This window comes from Dermacentor silvarum, chromosome 4 (assembly GCF_013339745.2).
Source record: "Dermacentor silvarum isolate Dsil-2018 chromosome 4, BIME_Dsil_1.4, whole genome shotgun sequence".
Taxonomy (NCBI): domain Eukaryota; kingdom Metazoa; phylum Arthropoda; class Arachnida; order Ixodida; family Ixodidae; genus Dermacentor; species Dermacentor silvarum.
This window is the reverse complement of record NC_051157.2, coordinates 32,988,526-33,002,567: the sequence shown is the minus strand read 5'-3', so window position 1 is coordinate 33,002,567 and position 14,042 is coordinate 32,988,526. Positions and strand designations below refer to the sequence as shown.

The 14,042-nt window shown below is 45.9% G+C and overlaps 1 protein-coding gene across 1 annotated transcript in view; it reads right to left on the bottom strand.

The window, feature by feature from the left end:
• The window catches only part of LOC119449730 (uncharacterized), an 85,527-nt gene extending 82,748 nt beyond the window's left edge, over positions 1 to 2,779 (bottom strand). Inside the window, exon 1 of the mRNA XM_037712974.2 lies at positions 648 to 2,779. The gene's annotated coding sequence lies outside the window, so the exon portion shown is untranslated. The remainder of the gene's footprint in view (positions 1 to 647) is intronic.
• Positions 2,780 to 14,042: the final 11,263 nt, after the last annotated feature.

The following is a 14,042-nucleotide window of genomic DNA, read 5'->3' as shown; positions in this document are numbered from 1 at the left end:
TGCCACAACGATGTTTATTTCTTAAGGTGCCATGCGCTCATCTGAAACCGGCAGTTTTATATAAGAGAATCAACAGAAAAGACACTATACATGTATAAACATCTTTTTACGATAGACGCGCGGTTCACCAGGGTGGCCTTCACAAAATTGCGTGTTCTTCTTGACGCAGATTAGTCGCAAACATAATATAAATTTCATTTTCTCATGACCTTGTCTATCATTTTAGCTATCCTCTCTACCTGTCCTGCAATTTCGCAATCCTGCTCCTTCTGCTCACTGCCACTCAGGTGTCAACCGCTGGAGCTATACAGTTACACTGCGACCAGCAGCAATTTCTTTCCTTCCTATGTTACATGGTTCATCCATGTACTTACTTACCTGAGGCAGGCTGGCTGTAAAGTGAATCAAGCATACTTGCAACGACACTGACACCCATCTCCACTAAAGGCGCGAAAACTTCCTTTTCACTCTAGCTCTCGTCTGCAAGTCTCGGGACAAGCATCAGCCGTGGTATGCAGATCACCAAGTTCTGTATGAGTTTCAGCCCTCGTGCTTTTTTACTCAAAAAGATGACGTTGATGACACTCGCGTCTGGCGACCGAACAAAACGGGCGAAAAGAAACGAGCCAAGTCAGGGCCCAGCGTACCTTTGTTGCAAGACCGCGGCACCGACGAGAACATCCGGACTTTAGCAGAGGAGGTCCGAAGCGGGCTCAGGAAGGGTCCTAGTCGTCGTCATCCGCCGCTCCGAAACACGGAGGCGCAGCCCAGCCACCCGCGTTCGTCGGCGCACACCTGAGAGCGCGGCGTTCGAATCTATCTCTCCTCGGCGAGGCACCCCGGGCCCGGACAGCGGAGCGAACGGCGGCGGCGCGAAAGGGGAAGAGTTGAAGCTCGAGTCCACCAGCGACACCGACTCCGAGGCGAAGCGTCCGGAAAACCCGTTCTCAACCTCGGTTTTTTCAGCAGGGCGCTCCTGCAAATGAGGTGACATCTATCGGCGTGATTTCGCGACGAGAAATTCTGCGATGAAGGTGGCGCAAGAGCTTCCTTAAAGGTCACGCATCCACCGAGAGATGGCGTTTTCATTCCCAAGCGCACAAAAATTGGTGCCCAAAGCGGGGCCCGCCAATGGGAAAGGAGTGCGCCGCTGCGGAGCGTGTCCCGACTAAGGGACGACGACGCGTGGGGAGAATCGCCGGGATTGGGCAGCTCTCTTCCCCAAGAGTGAAAAAAAAAGGAGGAAGAGCGCGGCAGCGAAGGTGGCAGCAGAATGGCTTGCAGCGCCACCTCTAGAGTCTGGCAACAAGTAGCTGGGTGGCCAGGGCCGCAAAAACACTGGGACGACGACGCGGTGTGCTCGGGATCGATACCGGGCCAAGGTGCTGCTGGGTTTCCGTTTGCGCGCGGCGCGCTGTCTGCTGCTACATACCGGCCAATGAGAATGAGAGAGAGAGAGAGAGGGAGAAAGCACTCGGAAATTTCGGGAAAGTAGTGGGTGCAAAGGCACGTGCCACCATCCAATGCGACATTGGACGTGCCTTTCGGGCTCCTCTGCCAAAAGGCACGGAATTGGGGCACGTTAATGGGCCGTCGTTCTGCTTTATATTATCTCAGAGCAGTTGACAGAACTGGCTACTCTACAGCCGGCTATCCCCAAACCAATCCTTGTAGCGTTGGTTGCGCTACAAAGATTAACCGCTAAGACCACTACGAATATTGCCCGCGGAAAGCCGAACACATTCCACATCAAGGAAACTAGAACAACTTAGTCACCTTTATTTCTGAGCGCCGAGGTTGCATTAATAGAAATAATAACGAAGCGGTACTTGAGTTAAAAGTAATTTGTATAGTAGTAAATAACGCTATAATTAGCAATTGGTCTGCTTAGCTAGCCACAATTGAAACTTCGCTCCAGTATGTCAGAAACGATACTAAGGGTCTTGCATAACGCTTCCCCTCGCAGCAATAAGCATTTTGAGGTATCAAAGTCAGCGTAGCAATAATGATGAGTTGAGCTTTATGGGTCACGGAAGGAAACGAAATCTAAAGGTTCCGCGCGCGCAGTTAGCTTTATGCAACGTTAAGTGCCCAGAGTACACCGTCATTATAAAATGAAACCCGACTGATTAAAAGTAATCTATAACACCTCTTTTCGGTTCTGGGGTTACTAGCGTGCTTTATATTGTCGTAACTCATCTTCAACAGTCGTGTTCTTCGGAAACGCAACAGCATATTTTGAGGCCTCCTACGCAGCGAAGCAACGTTGCACTTTAAAGTACCGGCACATAACAAGTATACTCTTACCATAGCCAAAGCTGTATCATCGACACGGAAAATGGCGGCAAATCTGGCCGTTCGGCATACGGAGCAGTCGAAAGCTCTTCGATTCCGTTGACGAGAACGGTCACAGGCGATAGTCTTAAATGAATTAATGGGAGTTCACTAACCGCCGTCTACACGCCAAATTGACCTATATATGAAAAAGAATTCGTCGGCCCTTCAACTCCGTGAAGATGATTAACCAGCGAAGCAGAAACCTGTAGCCCCAGGTGTTTATCACTAGGTTAATCCCTAGTGTTGATTAAAGTATTTCTCAATTATGAGGTTACACACACAATCGGCTGCGACGGAGACTACGACGTCACTGACGGTCATGCCCGCAGTCCGCTGTTGTCGCTTGCGTTCGATGTCTCGAGTTTGCTCGGCGGCGTTGTTAGCAGCATTCGCCCGCCGTTGCCGCTTGCGATTCTTCGAAATTAAATTGATTCTAAATTAAATCTGTCCGTCACGGTAAGACAAAGAATGACTCATACCCCCTTAAGCAATGGCTCATACCCTTGTAAACGCGGCCTCCACATTACGACGAAAGAAGAGAAGTTAAGTTCTACGCTGGAAGGATGAGCGGCAACGCAGCCAGCTGTAGAAGAAGACGAACGTGGGAGCAGTGGCACGAGCGCGTGCCGAGCACGAGCACGAGCGCAAATCCAAAGGGCGCCAACGAACCAGCTGCGGGAGCAGACGACGACGCTCGAGTCATTGCTGATGATGATCGTTTTCTGTGCACAGGCGATCTCGTCTAGCCATACACGATTTCACCTATACATATAAAGCTTCGCTTTAAGACAACTCTTGTCCGTGCTTACTCGACATCGGTGTCACCTAGGAATAGATGTTGCTTTTACTAACGCCTGTTCATTTCTTAGTGGAATAACGGACAATGACGATTGTTATACATGTGACACAAAAGAAACTCTAAAGTATCTGTTGTGGGCCTGCCCACCATTCAAAGATGAGAGGTTTGCCCTTCGGACCGCTTTAGGGAAATTAGATGACGGGGCTTTCACAGAAAAGATGGTTGAAACCGTGGCCTTGAGCGTTTGCGAGGGGCAATGCCACGGACGCGCTGCTGTGTTTATTGAGATCCACCAGCCTACGAGCGCTTGTTAAAGGGGCCTTGAGCCATGCACTTTTTATAGAAGTCGAGAAATACATTTGAAGTTAAATTACACTTTTTCAGAACTACTTTGCCGCAAAACGTTCTTCAATGCGTTCAGTGGAAGCGGAATTATTGGCAATTAAACATATCGTTCGTGGTGTTTATCGTACGCGGTGCTGATTTGCAGTGCGAAGGCTACGTAGGAGCGGGAATGTGCCCACAACGCTCCGCCTACTGAACGCCACCGTGTCGCGCTGTACAAATTTGATTTTGTGTGTTCGCGTAGACACCACTATTCCCAATTTTCGCGCCCACGACGCGCCAAAAGCGGTTGTACTCAGCCGTTGTCCTCAGCGAGTCGCAGTGCGCTCAGCCAGTGGACTCATCGCTGCACGCCGCAGCGGCAGCAGGTCTCTACGCTACGTATAGCAGACGGCATCTACATGCAACTGCAGCGTTGGCTTTGTGCACGACAGGGCTAGTATGCGCGCTCGCGCTCATATGCTCCCGTTTGGCTGCGCTACGTGGTACAGACCGGCTTTGTCCTGCACCAGATTGACCGACGGATAGTAGCAACATCCAACTTACGCATTTTCAAGTGCTATCAATGGCTCATTACGAAGCGAAGTCTGCCAAGGCGTCTAACTAGGAGTGGCCAAGAAGCGAGCGCGCGTTGGCAACCGTGCGTGTTGTTTGACCTTAAGTTTCACGTGGTTTGAGGCTAGTTGATTGCTCAAAACTAGTCGAAATTAGCGACGTCCGACGGCTACGACACCGATAAGCAGGGTGGCCAAAGTTTAATTCCTACGCGGACGGCCGTGGCCGAGCGTGAGTAGACGATAGTCGGCTACTTCCGGGAGTACATAATTATTCGTAATAATTCTAAAGCAGATTTTCGCTTACTTCAGCCTGTTTGTTAAACTGCTTCAATAAATATACACAGTAACAGCAGGAAGAAGCGCACTAATCCAAACACTCTTCTTGATTGATGTCAGAGCACGAGGTCGCGAGATCGAATACCGGCCGCGGCGGCCGCATTTCGATGAAACCGAAATACAAAAACGCCCGTGTGCTTGCGCTGTAGTGCACGTTAAAGAACCTCAGGTGGTCAAAATTAATCCGGACTCCCCCACTACGGCGTGCCTCATTATCAAATAGTGGTTTTCACAATTAACACCCCAGAATTCATTCATAAATAATTCAATACTGCGATTTCGTGCAGGTAAAGTCTTCCTTTTCAAGCAATCGATCAGATATGATAGGATTGTACTGTTGCCACAGACTTTGATAAGTACATATCCACTAATACGAGATCACTTGGTAGAAAAAATACGGACACAGGCTCCAGTAAATCGAAGCAGAATTAAAACGATGACCCAGAATATTTCTGACAGCACGAAGCTCCTTAAAGACACTAATTTACAAAATCTGCGGAGATCTTATGGTAACTGCGAGAGAAATGATTGAGCATTATGCTGCACATCTCTGAGGTTCGGGATTCATGATTTAAACCACGTTCGCCACATCGCAAAGTGTTGAGCAGGAGCTCGCTCGACTCTGTCTGTCTGTCTGTCTGTCTGTCTGTCTGTACTGTCTGTCTGTCTGTCTGTCTGTCTGTCTGTCTGTCGTGTCTGTCTGTCTCTGTCTGTCTGTCTGTCTGTCTGTCTGTCTGTCTGTCTGTCTGTCTGTCTGTCGTCTGTCTGTCTGTCTGTCTGTCTGTCTGTCTGTCTGTCTTCTGTCTGTCTGTCTGTCCTGTCTGTCTGTCTGTCTGTCTGTCTGTCTGTCTGTCTGTCTGTCTGTCTGTCCGTCTGTCCGTCCGTCCGTCCGTCCGTCCGTCCGTCCGTCCGTCCGTCCGTCCGTCCGTCCGTCCGTCCGTCCGTCCGTCCGTCCGTCCGTCCGTCCGTCCGTCCGTCCGTCCGTCCGTCCGTCCGTCCGTCCGTCCGTCCGTCCGTCCGTCCGTCCGTCCGTCCGTCCGTCCGTCCGTCCGTCCGTCCGTCCGTCCGTCCGTCCGTCCGTCCGCTCTGTTCCCGCTACGGACGGACGTCCGTCCGTCCGTAGCGGGAACAGAGCTTTTTGTAAACAAGAAAACAACAGATATAGAAAATCGGAGTGGCGTCACCTGTTGAGGACTATAGTACAACTCATGTGTCGTCATCAGTGGCTGATTCAAGGTGAGCGGCTTCGAGGGAGGTCACGTGTAAATTACGTCATCTCGTCCGTTTTGCATGGCGCGTGTGGTTCAAGTTGAGCAGCAGCGGGATCTTCGGTGGCAATTTTCTACCCAACAAAGGGGTATATTGGCAGACAGACAATGATGATGAACTTCTAGGCGGTTGGGTTGAGTTGTTGGGTTTGGGTTGGGTTATGTTGGTTGGGTTTGGTTGGGTTGGGTGGGGTCGATTCGGTCTGTCGGGTGTCAGGCGGTGTTAGCCTGACAGTCTAAGCCGGCAATTGCTCCACCTGTTCACCTCTTTCACTGTTCAGAGATTTGTTACCACATGTCCATCAGTTCAGTGTCGCGTAGATATGCGAGTAGAAGGCGTGAAATCTCTTTCCGTACGAATAATCTATCGATCTAGCTCGGCTTAATGTTTTACTATAGTGTCCGTCTTTATGATGCTCACAAATCTAAGTTTTCTAAACGAGTGTTTTCGCCCCCATTGAAATGCGGATGCCACGGCCGGGAGTCTAGCCCCCGACCTCACGCTTAGCAGCTGCAAAACGGCCTAGCCACACCACGGCGGGTACACTGTAAGAAAATTTACACCCTCATTCACTTTTAAGGTTGTAAAGTTTTTTACAGTGTACAGAGGCACTGTATTCCGTTTTGCAGAAAGCAGGCAATGCTATGTACGAATGCTGGAGAGACTCCTCTCATCGCACGCATTCGTGACGCCCCAAAATTGTGTTATCACATAGGAAAGAAACGTATAGGTATGCATCATGTAATTTGATTAGGTCTCATACATCTATGTCACAAAACATGACATGTCTGTTACACAGAAGGCGTTTCTGTGTAACAGACAGAAACGCCTTCGTGCGTTTCTGTGACCAGCGGTCACAGCAGCACCGCCTACGTGCTCACTACCGAAACACAGTACGTCGCGTACTAGACGCACGGAAATGCACAAATATTATGCAGTTTGAGTTAACCTTACGTCCACAAGTTTTAGACTTAATAAATGAAGTAGTCATTCTGTAGGTATAGCGTCGCACATGACAAACAACTGTACTTCCAAGCACGCGGAGTGAGACTTGCATGACCGGACTACTTGCGTAGCTTTGGCAGCGTTAACTGCTGAAGTAAGAAACGGAGAATAGTGTTCCATGAGTCATCAGATCATCATAATTATCATAATCATTATCGCTAACAGCAGCAGCACCACCACTATCATAATAATCAACCTGTTTTCCATAACCAAGTTAACTAATAGGAAATAAGACCAAAAAAAAGACGCGTTATGAAAGCAAGAGCAGTAAGATACAGCATCGCAAACAACAACAACAACAACAACAACAACAACAACAACAACAACAACAACAACAACAACAACAACAACAACAACAACAACAACAACAACAACAACAACAACAACACTTACAAAACCGAAAAGGCACCGGCAGAGTGAAACAGGAAAGAAAAGGCCCGCATAAATAAAAAGCGACAACAAAGGCAAGAAATGCAAATGAATCCGCGAAGCGAGGAAGCTTTCATCACATGCTTGCACAATATCCGTCGTGGCATGTTGGTCTTGTTCCTCTACCGGCACATCCCAGACTGCAGTGCGCAACACGTTTTTCTCATCAGGCACTTTCAGTTCACGGTAGACGCAGTGCATATTGTTCGTGCGCGCTCACGTGCTATTTTGAATAAGATACAGACTTGTATTATTTGCTTCGTCTCTGTCTAGCAATATTTTGCTGCAATCGCAACGTAGGACCAAAATGGCTCAGTTCTTCCCGCCAACCCGTTTCACGCTGTTCGAGCAGGTCAACTTATAACAACTCGTCTAACACGACGAACGTTGTCTGTTGTAAAAGCAGAGGGATCAGCATGTGGTCTCTTGCTGTCTATTTGAATCAGAATATCTTACCATAATTATTTTACATATAAGTATTATCTGGCTGTATTTGGGGACCAAATAAGCATAAATTAGTTCACCACGCATTTTTAAGGAACACACGCAACTTAAGTATTAATGAATGTATTCATTTTATGCTCCAGAATATAGCGAAATGGGGTAGCCGTGGTACTCTCTACTTTAATTCCTCCACAGCAACCGATGTATAAACGGAACAGAACATTGTAGTACCATGTAAGCAGCTTGAAATACCGGAATCACAAAAGTAGGCGTATAGATGTACAGCGTAAACAAAATTAAGATAACGGACTAGCAATACGAATAATGTTGAAAGTACGTGTAGCATTACAGAACTTCAGAAAACAAAGGTAAAGCGTACAACTAAAGCAGGGGGAATAATATCTAGACTGCAACTTGCTGTATTAGTGGTCATGAAACCAGCACTATTCACACAAGGCGCTGCACATAGTATAACACAATAAATAGCGTAAACGTGAGAAATTAGGCCACCCAAGGGCTCGCTATCCTGCCGGCATCATATTCTTTGCTCACAGTCAGAACACGCGAAACACCTGCAGCACACAAACCTCAAGCCATGGCGCAGATTCGAAGCACATTTTATAATTGTCCGAGCACTGACGGTACAGTGTCTGGACTGCAATAAAAGCGGATCGCTACTTTTGGCTTGTAGGCAATAGAGGGCTACACGCACGTGCCTTACTCGTGCGCTGAGCTCAACACTGGTGCACTAAACCGACGTTGTGCGCCGAATGAATGGTAATACACCTAGTGCACTCAACTATAGCGTACACCTTTCCAGTGCATTATTATTATTATTATTATTATTATTATTATTATTATTATTATTATTATTATATTATTATTATTATTATTATTATTATTATTATTATTATTATTATTATTATTATTATTATTATTATAACAACCCCCAAGGATCAAAGTGGCGTGTAATTTGGACATTTTTTACCAGAACGCTCGCGGACTTCGCACCAAAGCACGTGAATTTTTTGGCAATGTGATCTCATCTTCTTTTCCTATTTTCGTTGTTTCTGAAACTTGGCTGTGTGGTGACATTTCGTCTTCAGACTTCTTTCCACCGCACTACAATGTCTTCCGCAGTGACCGGGACTTCAGTGGGATCTCAACAAAAAGGTGGTGGCGTGCTGATTGCAGTTGACAATTCATTGAAATGTGTACGGCGCATCGATATAGAAAGTGTACGGGAGTCGATATGGCTAGAAGTCAGCCTAGCCCGATGTGAAAAATTGTTGATTGGATCGTTCTATGTACAGCCGAATATTTCCCCTGTTTTGTATGATGAGGTCATCTCTTCCATTGAAAGTGTAGTATCCTCCCATAGTAAGCACAAAGTAATTCTTCTTGGTGATTTTAATACACCAGGTATTGATTGGAACACACTTAGACATTCTCATTACAATCATTACACAGAGAAAAAATGCAGCCTGTTGTTGGACTTTCTGTCTTTCTGTTCCCTTCAACAGCATAACTTAATCACCAATTCCTGCGGCAACGTCTTAGATCTTTGCATCTCGAATTCTCAGGTTTTAGATGTCTCTCGTTCCGAAATTTTCCTTGTGCGTACCGATAAGTTTCATCCGCCACTAAAGATAACTGCCTCTGTGTCAGCACTGAGGCAGAGCTCCTCCAGCGGCGTAAATGAATCCCCACGCTTTGCTTTCAAGCGTGGTGATTATCTTGGTTTATATAATTCCTTGTCCACCACCGACTGGTCACTGGTTACAGACAAAAGCAATGTTAATGACCAAGTAGATCAGTTTACAGAGCTTGTTCTGAGCAGTATGCGCAAATACATTCCCCAGTACAGGCCTAGACGCTCTAGATATCCCCACTGGTTTTCGTCTGAACTCATAATTGCCCTAAAGCGTAAAGATCGCGCACACCGAAAATCCAGAATTCCGTTGTCTAATGAGTACAGAGAAGAATTCCGCGTTTTTCGATCTCTCTGTAAACGTCTCTATAAGCGGGATCAAGATTCATATATGGCATTCTTGGAAAATAGCGCCTCCGACCGGCCGGCGGAATTTTGGAAGTATATCCGTAAGCGTTCCAATAAACATGGAGAGGGTTTGCGCTTACTTGACTCTAGAGGGGCAGAAGTCCTAGCAGTCGCGGATTGTTTTGCATCCCATTTCTCTTCCATATATAAAGATGCAGGTTTCAACGCTGGTGTCAGTCAGCAGCACACGACGGTTCCTACATCTAGTGCTGTGTTGTTTGATGAAGAGCTTGTTCACGAATGCCTTAAGCGCTTGAAGCCTTCCCTATCCTGTGGCCCTGACGGCATCCCCTCCGCAATTCTAAAAGCTTACGGCAGTATATTTGCTCCAGTATTGACTTCTATATTTAATAACTCTTTGACTACTTCCACTTTCCCTCACATGTGGAAAACTGCTCGTGTTTTTCCTGTATTTAAGTCTGGATGTAAATCAGATGTGTCGAATTATCGCCCAATTTCTCTTCTCTGTGCTACGTCCAAGATTTTTGAGCTTGCTCTTCACAACATATTGTCTTTTACTGTGAAGAACTCGCTCATTCCGAATCAGCATGGATTTCTCACCGGCCGCTCCACTATCACAAATCTCGCAAGTTTCATGACACAGATCTCCACGCCGGTACTGCAAAGGGGGCAAGTTGACACCATTTACTGTGATCTCAGCAAGGCTTTTGATGTAGTCAGCCACTCGCTGCTTCTGATCAAGCTTACGCACTTTGATGTTGACTCGTCAGTTGTGAATCTCTTGCGCAGTTATCTTCTTGATAGATCGTGTTATGTTAACGTCAATGGTCAAACTTCTTCTTCTTACACGGCAACTAGCGGCGTCCCTCAAGGGTCAGTATTAGGACCACTCCTTTTTTTAATTTTTATTAATGACGTTCTCTCTGTTATTCGGAACTCTTCTTTCCTTTTATATGCCGATGACATCAAGATTTTTAAGAAAATTCACACTGTTGATGACTGTCGCGCCCTGCAGTCTGACCTGTTTTCTTTTTCTAAATGGTGCAAGGATAATAACCTTACCTTGAATGCTGCTAAGACCAAAGTCATGACTTTCACACGCAAAACAGCAAGTATTTCTTTTTCTTATTCTGTAGATTCTGTGCCGTTGTGTAAGGTCTGCGAGATCAATGATCTTGGTGTACTTTTTGATGCAACCTTGCACTTTTCGGCTCACACTAAACGTGTTGCAATGCGGGGTATGCGCTCTCTTGGTTCTGTATGCAGACTATCGAGGGAATTCAAGTCTCCTACACCGTTCCGCAAATTATACACAACCATCTGTCTTCCCCAACTCGAATATGCGTCGGTCGTCTGGAATGGCTCATCTAGATCCAACAGTGACATTATAGATCGTGTCCAGAAAAAGTTTCTAAGCATATATAATCACCGCTTTGCAAACCTGGACATTGCACCCTGTACTAGCACTGTTGGATTGTTGTCATTGCCCTCACTTCGCGACCGACGTAATCGCGCTGACCTCCTGTTTCTCTTTAAACTCCTTCACGGTAACCTCACGTGTCCCGAACTTCTCGGCTGTGTCTTGTTCCGTATCCCACGCAAGATCACCAGAGAACATAGACCTTTCCATGTTCCTGCCTGTCATCATGAACACTCAACTGTTCACAGAATACAGAATCTTTATAACACTTACTTTCGTGAACTTGATATCTTTCATAACTCCTTGTCATCATTCCTTTCCGAGCTTTGCCTTGTGTTATAATTTCATGTATTGTTCAAGTGCCCTTCTCCTCCTTTTTCTTTTGTATTTACTTTGCGCTTTGTTGTCGGTACTCCCTTCTTTTCACAATTTTTATTTTTATTCATTTATTGTTTAATGATTTTTCCCTGAGTGTTTTGTTTTTGGTTTGTAATGTATGCGTGCGCCAGCACTCAGACCTTAGGGTTGTTCCTGGGCACGTTAAATAAACATGATTGATTGATTATAAATGAGAACCCACTGGTTCTCATCTGAACTTACAACTACCCTAAAGCATAAAGATCGCGCGCACCATAAATCCCGAAGTCCTGTGCCTAATGAGTGGAGAGAACAATTCCGCTTTCTTCGAACTCTCTGCAAACGCCTCTATAAGCGGGATCATGACTCAAATAATGCATTCTTGGAGAAGAGCGCCTCCGACAGGCCGGCGGAATTTCGGAAGTGTATCCGCAAGCGTATTAGTAATCGCGGAGAGTGTTTTCGCCTGCTCGACTCTAGTGGAGCAGAAGCCCAAGCAGTCGCGAATTGTTTTTCTGCCCATTTCTCTTCCTTATATAAACCTTCAGGTTTCAACGCTGGTATCAGTCAGCAGCACACGACGGTTCCTACATCTAGTGCTGTGTTGTTTGATGAAAAGCTGATCAGCGAATGCCTTAAGCGCTTGAAGCCTTCCCTATCCTGCGGTCCTGATGACATCCTTCCGCAATCTTAGAAGCGTACGGCGGTATCTTTGCCCCAGTATTGACGTCTATATTTAAAAGCTCTCTCAATACTTCCACGCGCATGTGAAAAACGGCTCGTGTTTTTCCTGTATTTAAGTCAGGCCGTAAGACCGATGTCTCAAATTATCGCTCGATTTCTCTTCTCTCTGCCACGTCTAAGGTTTTTGAGCTTGCTCTTCACAACATATTGGCTTGTACTTTGAAGAACACATTGATTCCGAAACAGCATGGATTCCTCCCCGGCCACTCCGCTATCACAAATCTCGCAAGCTTCATCACACAGATCTCCGCGCCGGTACTACAAAGGGGGCAAGTAGACACCATATATTGCGACCTTAGTAAAGCTTTTGATGTGGTAAGCCACTCACTGCTTCTCATCAAGCTTACGCACTTTGATGTTGACTCGTCAATTGTAAATCTCTTGCGGAGTTATCTTATTGGTAGATCATGTTTTGTTAACGTCAACGGCCAAACGTCTTCTTCGTACATGGTAACCAGCGGCGTTCCTCAAGGATCAGTGTTAGGACCACTCCTTTTATCAATTTGTATTAATGACGTTCTTTCCGCCATTCGGCATTCTTCCTTCCTTCTATACGCCGATGACATAACGATTTTTAAGGCAATTCACACTGTTGATGACTGTCGCATCCTGTAGTCTGACCTGCTTTCTTTTTCTAAATAGTACACAGATATTAACCTCCTCTTGAATGCTGCTAAGACCAAAGTCATGACTTTCACACAAAAAAAGTATTTTTTTTTCTTAAGATTCTGTACCATTGTGTAAGGTCCGTGAGATCAATGATCTCGGTGTACTTTTTGACACAACCTTACACTTTTCAGCTCACACTAAACGCGTTGCAAAGCGGGGTATGCACTCTCTTGGCTACGCTTGCTGACTATCGAGAGAATTCAATTCTCCTACACCATTCCGCAAGTTGTACACAACAATCTGTCTTCCTCAATTCGACAACGCGTTGGTAGTCTGGAATGGCATTTCTAGATCGAACAGTGACATTATATATCAGGCCCAGAAAAAACGTTTCTAAGCCTATATTATCACCGCTTTGCTAACACGGGCACTGGACCTTGATCTAGCACTCTTGGATTATTGTCATTGCCCTTACTTCGCTGCCGACGTAATCGCGCTGACCTGCTTTTCCTTTTCAAACTCCTTTACAGTATCCTCATGTGTTCCGAACTCCTCAGATGTATCATGTTTCGTATTCCGCGCAAGATCACCAGAGAACACAGACCTTTCCATGTTGCTGCCTGTCACCACCAACACTCAACCGTCCACAGAATACAGAGTCTTTATAACGCCCGCCCACTTTCATGACCTTCATAATTTTCACAACTCTCTGCCTTTGTTCTGCTCTGAGCTTTCCGTTGTTGTATCCTAGTTTCGCATATTGTTCAACTTCCCTTCTCCTCCTTTTTCTTATGTATGTATTTTGCGCCTACGGTTACATGTATATACACTTTTCTTTTCAAGATTGTTATTTTTATTCATTTTTTACTGATACTCTCCTGCTCTATTTCGTTTTCTATGTATACGTGCGCCAGCATCTAGACCTCACGGTTGTTACTGTGCACGATAAAAGATTGATTGATTGATTGATTGATTATTATTTTTATTATTAAGCGGTAGTTTACTGTGGCTCTTCTCACCGCCTTGCTGTTTGTACGTTTTTGACCGTTTATGGAGAACTTGGGACCACTGCATGTCACTACAAGTAAACGTAATTGTAAATAAAAATGTCCGATGGTCGGTTTCGAACCGCTGACTCGTCAGTACAGAAGTTCGTTGCTCTAACCATTGTTGCTCTAACGCACGCCTGAAAATGCGTAATAAACTTGTGCAGGTCAGTGCTTGAGACGATTCGCGCGCTAGGCGCGTCGCATAGCAACAAGTTGCTCATAAAAAGTGACTTTCCTTCGTTGCCATCTAAAGATGCACGCGCATGCATCTTTAGATGGCAACGAAGGAAAGTTAAGCGACCCTTTCGTCCTCTAAATTACG